We start from the raw sequence: 8,862 nt of genomic DNA, 5'->3' as shown, positions 1-8,862 counted from the left end.
AGGTAGAAAAGGCAGCTTCACAACCAATGCCCCTTCTCTTGGCAATAGAAGCAAATGAACTCTCTCAGAATGGTACATGGGACAATCTTAGACTTCGCCTTTCCCTTTCCCTTGGAAAGAGAAATCTTTTCTAGATTTCCAATGTTTCTATTGTCATTGTCCATGGAAGTTTAGGAAGTAGATCTTCCAATAAAATTTGCTTTACCAATGCGCCAAATCATTGCTGATTCAGCAGAAATTAACAAATAGGTAAGATCGATAAGGGACATGTCGCGGTCTTTCATATAGTAATCTTTAATGAACTCACTATATGACTTAGGAAGTGATTGAAGAACCAAGTCAATAGCCAACTTCCTTGGGACAACGATCCCTAACATTCCCAGCTTGTCAATGTGTGACTTCATCTGTAAGACATGTGCACACACAAATCTTCCATCTTGGTGTTTACTTGCCAATAGGGTTTGGGTGACCTTGAACTTTTCAAGTCAACGGACATGTGGGTTAGGGAGAAATATTGGAGGAGTTGGAGGAAGTGAAGTATGATTTCTAGGAATATCATCTTCATGAGGAAAGCTTTTTCCATAAGATTCGGGGAGACCATAGTTGTCAAAACTAGACATCTACAAGAGAGAAATTTAAGTTTAGTTGATTTAAGTCCTTAATATAACACCCAAAATGGAATATTAAGGCTAGGACCCAACACAATATTCTACAATTCGGAAGAGGGATGTCGTAATCCAATTGCAAAATATTTGAAGGTAGGTAAATGACGATTTACCAATTTCCACAATGAAAACCGAAAATTAATTTTAGGTTTTAAATGAATTGAAATTCCTAGATCTTTTGAGATTCATTGAACTTTTCAATGGCATGTTTAATCTCGATTATGCTCTTCAAGTTTGTGATTGGGATGCCGAGGATCACAAGCAAGGTGTGAATAACCATGCAAATTAGCTTGGTACTCTCGATGTTACATATCACCTAATCAGTGTGCCGGTTAACCACACACGCTCCATTGATCTGTGATTAACATCAAGCTATCCTTTGTTACCCTTGCTAGTCCCAATTAGTTTGACGATTAACCACACACGCTCCACTAACGACTTAGCAAGGTGCAAAGTGCAATTTCATGGGTTAACACCAAATTCACATTTTTCCTAAGTAACTAAGATTGGGAATTTATAAGTGTTTAGTTACTTAGTATTTTCATTATACCTTTATTGGGAGTTTGTGTTCTATCCTACCTGTTCGGCTAATGACCATCCACCAATCAAGGAAGCGGTGGGTGAGAGTGGACGCCGATTAAACCACCATTTTATAGGCAGTAACGTTATACCCCCCTTATAGACCGACTTTGTGAATATGAGGCCTACTAACAGTAAGACTGACCTACATATATAATATATTAAACTTTTAATTTTATATAGTATAAGGGTGTATTTTAAACTTTTAAAATACTTTATGGTTTAATTAATAAGTTATACTCTTAATTTAATTAAACTTAAACCATGTTATTATTATGGATTTATTAATCTTCTCTTTTAATTAAACATTTAATCAACTATTAATAAAGTCCATAAGAGTTAATTGAACTATTAAAAAAAACATCAAGATGCTAAATTAAATTAAAACTATTTAATTAATTTTAAGTTATGAACTCATGAGTTACATTTTTGAAAACTTTTTAAATTACTAGGGTTTTTATGAATTCAATGTTTCTTAATTGAGACTTTTCAACTTTTAAAACTTGAGGGCAAGTTTTGTAATTCTTTAAAAACTTTTGAACTTCATAACTTAAGGAGTTAATTTGTTTTATGAAGATGAGACTTTTCAAGTTCCATAACTTATGAAACTCTTCAAAAACATTAAGATCAATTTAACTAATATCTATTTGTAGCTCCTTAAAAACTTTTGAGTTCCAAATTTGTAACTCTTTAAAAACATTTAGATCAAATTATAAACTTATAAAATAACCATTTTTATCTTTTACCAATTTAATCATAATACAATTCTTGTAGTAAGATAATTTCAAATAAAAAAACAAATAAGTAGCTTTATCTTATAAACTAGTAATTATCTTAAAATTTGAAATTTTATCTTTTAATTTCATGAGAATAATCTCTATCATATCATAAAAAACATATTTTATGATACAAAAACAGTTTGTGGTAATGATTCTAATTCAATTGAGGCCAAAAAAAACCCGAAAAACTGCCAACAGATGATCCAACTCGTCGAGTCGGATAATGGAATGGACGAGTTCATCACTTATGAGCATGGACTCGACGAGTTCATGTATGGACTCGTTGAGTCCTCCTGTCAGAATGCAGTTTTTCGACTTTTCCAACTTTGAACAATTAGATATGCATCTATATAACATAAAACTACCCATGGATCTGATACCACTGTTGGGTTTTGTGTACTACAACACTTCTATGGTGCACATACAACCCTAATAGCTTTGGATCTAAGTTTTCTCTATTTATACATGCAACAAAATTTCCAAAGCTTGAAACCTACAACTAGCATACAATTGACAAATGAATCATAAAATTAAGTTAGAAGATTACCTCTTTGTTGTAGCTTGTAGGAATTTGGCCTTTTAAAAGCTTAGCACCCCAAGTGTTGTGCCTCAAACAAGTCACAAACATCATGAACAATTGGAAGAAAAACGAGAGAGAGGTTAGGCACCAAAAATTGTCCATACTCTTGCAATGTCACTCTTAGGTCGATTTTTGGTTTAGTGGGTTACATACATAGTGTAGAATTCCAAGAGTTGTATGTAACCCTAATTCTTACACTTAGGCTTATGATCCATAACTTATATGGAATAATAATTTATGGACTTTCGCATAAGCTTAGCCCATTACAAATTAATCATGGATCATTAGTCCAAACCATATGTCTCACTGATTTACATAACCAGTCCCCGTTAATTTAATTAGTCTCTTTTGATCACTAAATTAATTCCAAATCAATTCTTGATAAATACTAATTAAATAATATGATTTCTCAATTAATATATTATACTTATAATATATTAATACATCACAAATAACCTCTTACTCATATATACATCCTATGAAATTGTCCTGATGAATGCAACCAGAAATGGACCATGCTATTATCGGATCAAGTACATTCCAATTATAGTTATGGGTGACACCTAATCCAAACCATCCCAAGGATGAATGGACCCGTAGTATGTGGGCATTCCAACCCGATGGTTGAGGGACTGGGGTATTCCAACCCAATGGTTGATTAGACCTGTAGTATGTTGTTTGTGTTATGTCTATATTGCTGTGTGTATGAGTATTTTGGGGGAACTCACTAAGATTCGGGCTTACAGTTTCATTTTTGGTTTCAGGTACTACAGATGATCGCGGGAGGTGAAGCCGTGATCGTACAGCTCCTCATATTTTATGATTTTGATTTCTAGGATACTCTGACATGAACTATTTTGGAAACAAGTTTTGTAATAATAATTGGTTTGAAATATTTTAAAAAGTTTAAATTTGGCATGATTTTATGGATGTTAAAACAATACTTTGGCACTGCACGATAATTCAATAGTACTTTGGGTAAAAACGACAATATGATAGTACTTTGGATAGGTAAGGTAGTACAATAGTATATTGGATAGACACGGCAGTACAATGGTACTTTGGACAAGCACGACAGTACAATAGTACTTTGGATAAACACGACAATTCATGGCTTATTTGTTTCGTACAGATCTCACTAACCTATCACAATTATTATCCTACATAGTGCTATCACAACCTATAATTAATTATTTTACACAACCCATTACTACCCAATCATATTATTAAGTATAACATACGATTAGATCAAGTAACAATCATATCATACGGTATGAATATATGAAACACAACAAAAACGATGCACATAACATTTAAGCATATAGGATACTTGTCTTTATGTGTATGTTTGAAAGTAACTATACACTCACCGGACTTAGGTAGGTAACTGGAGAATTTGGTAGCGCTCTGCCAAACTCTATGAATTATCCTCTAATGTGACCTAGATACGAATGTCACTAAGTTTTAGTCTAATATTACTAGCGACTAATGATAGTCAAGATTTCTCACTAATCTCAATGCTGACATCAAGATCTATCAAGTAAAGAACAACCAGGTAGGATCATATCAGAGGTAGGGTCCATTTGGTATATAGAGTATAATGTTTGAAATCCTACTTTAAACACCTTAGTACATCCAACATACACATCATCCTCGTAAGTAGATCAATCAGTAATATGATGTTGGATTTACTGACAAATCTTATATATAAATTCATAACAACTATGAATTTTAAATATAAATTACATTAAAATAATATAGAGTGTAATGTAACTTATAACAGATTCCCTAGACAAAAGTTTGTAAATTGGACTAACAGAGCTTCTAGTCGAAGGCTATTACTTTTTGGGCACTCAGGGGTCGCAGGGCTTCGTCGGTATACTAGAAACTAAGTAAACTTGGATTTAATGCAGAGAGAACTCGAGGGATTGAAATATATGGGTGGGATATGAAAAGCATATACGGAGGCGAGTATTTATAGCCGAAAAAGATATGTACGCCACGCAAATGGTCGGGGTACTAACACGTCGTTCTTTGAGTGGTGCCACATGTCGATATTTAGGTGGATGTTACATGTGCGGCGCGTATCTTGCCTATGTGCATGACTACACGCAAAATTTCCTGTTTTCTTAGAAAATTCATAACTTGCTCATATGAGCTCCATTTTAAAAGGTTTTATATCCACACGTAGCTATCGACGAGATCTACAATTTTCATTTAGACTCCATCGGCTAATTTTGACTTTATTTTTAAAGTTATATTGATAACAGGCTTAGACTGTTAAAGTCCGTTAAAAACTTATAACTTTATCAGACAGTTTCCGTTCTCGACTGTCTTTATATTAACATATTGGTGTTGACGAGATCATCAACTATCGTTTAGACTGTCTTTCCTACCCATTAAATGATTTCAATTTGGGATTTTGAGCCGTATAATGGTGCACTGAAATATTAGAAAAATCATAACTTCCTCTTATGAAGTCAGATTTGAACGCTCTTTATATGCACACTCTCAGTTTTACCACAACTATGAATTTTTTTTAGATTAATTAGGCTAATAAGAATTCTATCAAAAATCCACCTTCTACTTTATGCAAAGTAGTGTCGGTTTAATTGTGAAACTTCAAAGAAGCATAACTTCTTCATACGAAGTCGCATTTTAGTGTTTTTATATGTATGAAATTCTTGTCGCATATACTATAACTTTGGTTAGGATTATTTATGCTAAACAATATTTTATCCAACATGTCATTTTTAATGATTATAATGATTATCCCAAATCTGCGGTTGTTACAGTAAATAAAGGGAATTTGGGAGCGAGGTGGGGGTAGAAAGGATGGAGATTTCGAAAGTGTGGGTCGGGGCGGGGGATGCAACCCCCCATCATATTTTCCTCCGTTCACATCCCTAGGAGTTCCTGCCCTACATTTGTCTCCTTCATTACAAATTGTAGTACTTCTTCATCCCACTCTTGGGTCTTCTTTAGTGTGTGAAGTTCTTAGTGAAGATTGGGATTTGAGGGCTTCCTGGTGTTGACCGTCTCGCGCTTCTTGCTTAGTGGTGAAGACGAAGCCATTTTTCAAAATGGAAAGAAGTTAGGATAAATCTTGGAATGTGTTTATTTTGGCAAAAACAACCCACTTAAATAGCAAAATCAATATCGTGTAAACGCATATCATTATAATTGATAATGGATTAGAATGCATAAAGCCTCTACATTGATCATTTGGTGGAAATTGATCTTAATTGTCTTTTTCAAGATCATAACCACACATTTTCACTAATTATGGAGTCATTTCCAAAGCTTTACCGTCAACCTACATTTATAGGTTTCTGATTAATTTTAATGATGTTTCTATGGACATCAAGTTATCTAGTTACATTTTTCTTTTTTAATATTATATTTCCAAATTAATATACATTGCATATTTCATATATAACTATAATATTGCGTTCTCCAGATGTTACTCTATCTTATTAAATTGTTTTAATCTTTATTTATTAATTAATTTTAATGGCTTTTAAATTTCCTAAATAGTATTAAATTAAAATATATATTTCACTATAATCTGTCCATTTTATTTTATGTTTTTCAGGAATTTTTCTAATTCTGAACTGTTTATTTATATTAATAATTATAGTTTAGAATTAACTTACGATACAGATCCGTTTTTGTGATATTATTCTACATAGAAAAAACATCATAAATAGTCCATGTGGTTGCCCAAAATCTGAAGTTTAGTCTCCGTGGTTTAAAAACCTCATAGATGGTCCATGTGTTTTCAAAACTTTTGATGTTTGGTCCTTTTTGCTAACTGGGGTTAAGTTTGTCCGTTAACTGAAGGGTATTTTCGTTATTTCACAACCATAGGGACCATTTATGATGTTTTCTCATATTTTTTAAAAAAAGAAAAAATTAAATATAATTAAATATATAAAAGGTCTCTCTCTCTCTCTCTCTCTCTCTCTCTCTCTCTCTCTCGTTGACATCTATTCCTCCCCTCTTCTTCCTTGGTACCCCGGTAACCCTCGCCCCCCTTTGATAAGATTCTTGAACTAGGTTTCATTCTTCCAATATGAATAAGAGCGTTCCTACACCAGTGGACCTCAGTTACTCACCGACCTCGATCATGGAAGCCATCGGTGTCCTCATGACCTACCCCATGTCTTCTTACCTCGAACAAGAACTCGACAAATGCTTCAATATCTTCCGTTTGTGGAATCTCCCCCAGAAAAATGACTTCTTCAAGGAGAGTTCTGGTTCAATCCGAGCCGTTTTCGGAAACGCCAACGCCGGTGCAGACCGAGAATTGATCGACTCGTTACCGGCTTTAGGGATTGTATCTAATTTTAGCGTGGGGTTAGACAAGGTGGATTTGGGGCATTATAAGCAGAAAGGGATTAGGGTTACTAATACACCTGATGTGTTGACCGAGGATGTAGCTGACTTGGCGATTGGATTAATGTTGGCGACGTTGAGAGAAATTTGTGAGTGTGATCGATATGTTAGGGCTGGATTGTGGAAGAAAGGTGACTTCAAATTGACTACTAAGGTTTGACTTCATCATCTACGCGAATTTAGCAAAATACAAATACTTTCCCAATGTAGTTGAATTGGCTTCCGATTGTGATATCCTTGATCTATAGTTTCTTCGTGTTTGTTTCTATTGTCTGAGGGTTTTAGATCGGAGGATTTTCCAAATTTGATGAATGTTGGGTTTTCCGATCTAGTTGCAGGTTTGAGGCAACAGTCTCCTATGGTGATGGCGGTTTGAGTTGCATGTTTCCGAACAAGAACAAAAGAAGGAGAGGTGGAGTATATGGTGTTTTTGCGCTTCAAAACATATTAGATGAATGATGGGTTTTACGATTTGGTGTTGGTGATTAGAAGGCATCATGGGGATGGAGAGTTATAAAGATCTCCCTAGTTCTTGAGGTGAGAGAGAGAGAGAGATAGCTTTAATATGTTTAATTTTTTTTTCTTTTTTTTTTAAAATACGAGAAAACATCATAGATGGTCCCTGTGGTTGTGAAATGATGAAAATACCCTTCAGTTAACGGACAAACTTAACCTCAGTTAGCAAAAAGGACCAAACATCAAAAGTTTTGAAAACACAGGGACCATCTATGAGGTTTTTAAACCACGGGGACTAAACTTCAGATTTTGGGTAACCACAGGGACCATTTATGATGTTTTTTCTTCTACATACAACTAAATTATTTGATTTATAATCAACTAGTTTATAACCCGTGGGAACCACGGTTATAAAATTAATTAAACTATTATAGTGAGAACTTAAAATTATCAATCAATTATTTCAAATAAACTATTAAGTAAGAGATATTTTTTAGTTATATAAAATTATAATCGTCAATTTAAATAAATATGTTAAATTATATCACTTTACAATTTGTATTAATTTTAATTTAATTTTTATTCTAATGTAATTAAATTAATGTAATTAGAGTGAGAAATTTAAATTTTAAAATTTAAAATTGAGAATTTAATAGGTTGATAAATGACATGCATTAATGAAAAAGCCTAATAGGGTGACACATGACAAAAGTAGAATAAAATATGCATTAATTAGGAGGCTTAATAGGATGATACATGTCAAAAGAAGATTAAAATTATTCTTTTATTAGAATATATTAGAATAGGAGATAATTCTATTAAGTACTTCTAGTTCTACGTAAAATATCTTATCAAATCCAATTTGATTTTTGAAAATATGTTTCTCCTAAATTTCACTTGAATTGATATAATTTGATTAGTAATAAAAACAACATAAAACATTATATATTAATATTAGTAAACCAAGGGCATTACAAAAAAATTGATATTAAACATTCAACATGGTACTAATTAATTTCAACAAAAAAAAAACACTAACATTCATGGAATTCCATGTAGTCAACACATTCCTGTGTTATGTTTTCAATCACATAATGTCATAACAGAGGATAAGTACTTAAGTTATGTATTTTCCATCGAAATAGATTCATGATACTTGAAATAGATTCATGATACTTGTATAACATGTTTTTGCCCAATAAATTAGTTGATTGGATCAAATTCAACTTATCTAGACGATGTTTAATGGATACATTGATGTTTGTTGCCGTTGCATCAATGTCGAAAAGAGATATGGCCGAATTGAAATGTTGTTGAGCTTACGTGTTTGTATACTTCAGCCCAGGGGCGGATTTAGGGGGGGCACCGGCAACCCCTCATTTTTTCGGCCGCAATGGAAAAATTT

At 33.2% G+C, this 8,862-nt stretch overlaps 1 pseudogene; it reads left to right on the top strand.

Annotated features, from left to right (window-relative positions):
* Positions 1-6,732: 6,732 nt before the first annotated feature.
* Positions 6,733-7,377, top strand: LOC145059918 (hydroxyphenylpyruvate reductase pseudogene; annotated as a pseudogene).
* Positions 7,378-8,862: the final 1,485 nt, after the last annotated feature.

Source organism: Lactuca serriola, chromosome 6 (assembly GCF_051521515.1).
Source record: "Lactuca serriola cultivar US96UC23 chromosome 6, Lser_US96UC23_V15, whole genome shotgun sequence".
NCBI lineage: Eukaryota > Viridiplantae > Streptophyta > Magnoliopsida > Asterales > Asteraceae > Lactuca > Lactuca serriola.
Note: the sequence above shows the minus strand (reverse complement) of the source record. Positions and strands in the feature narration are given on the sequence as shown.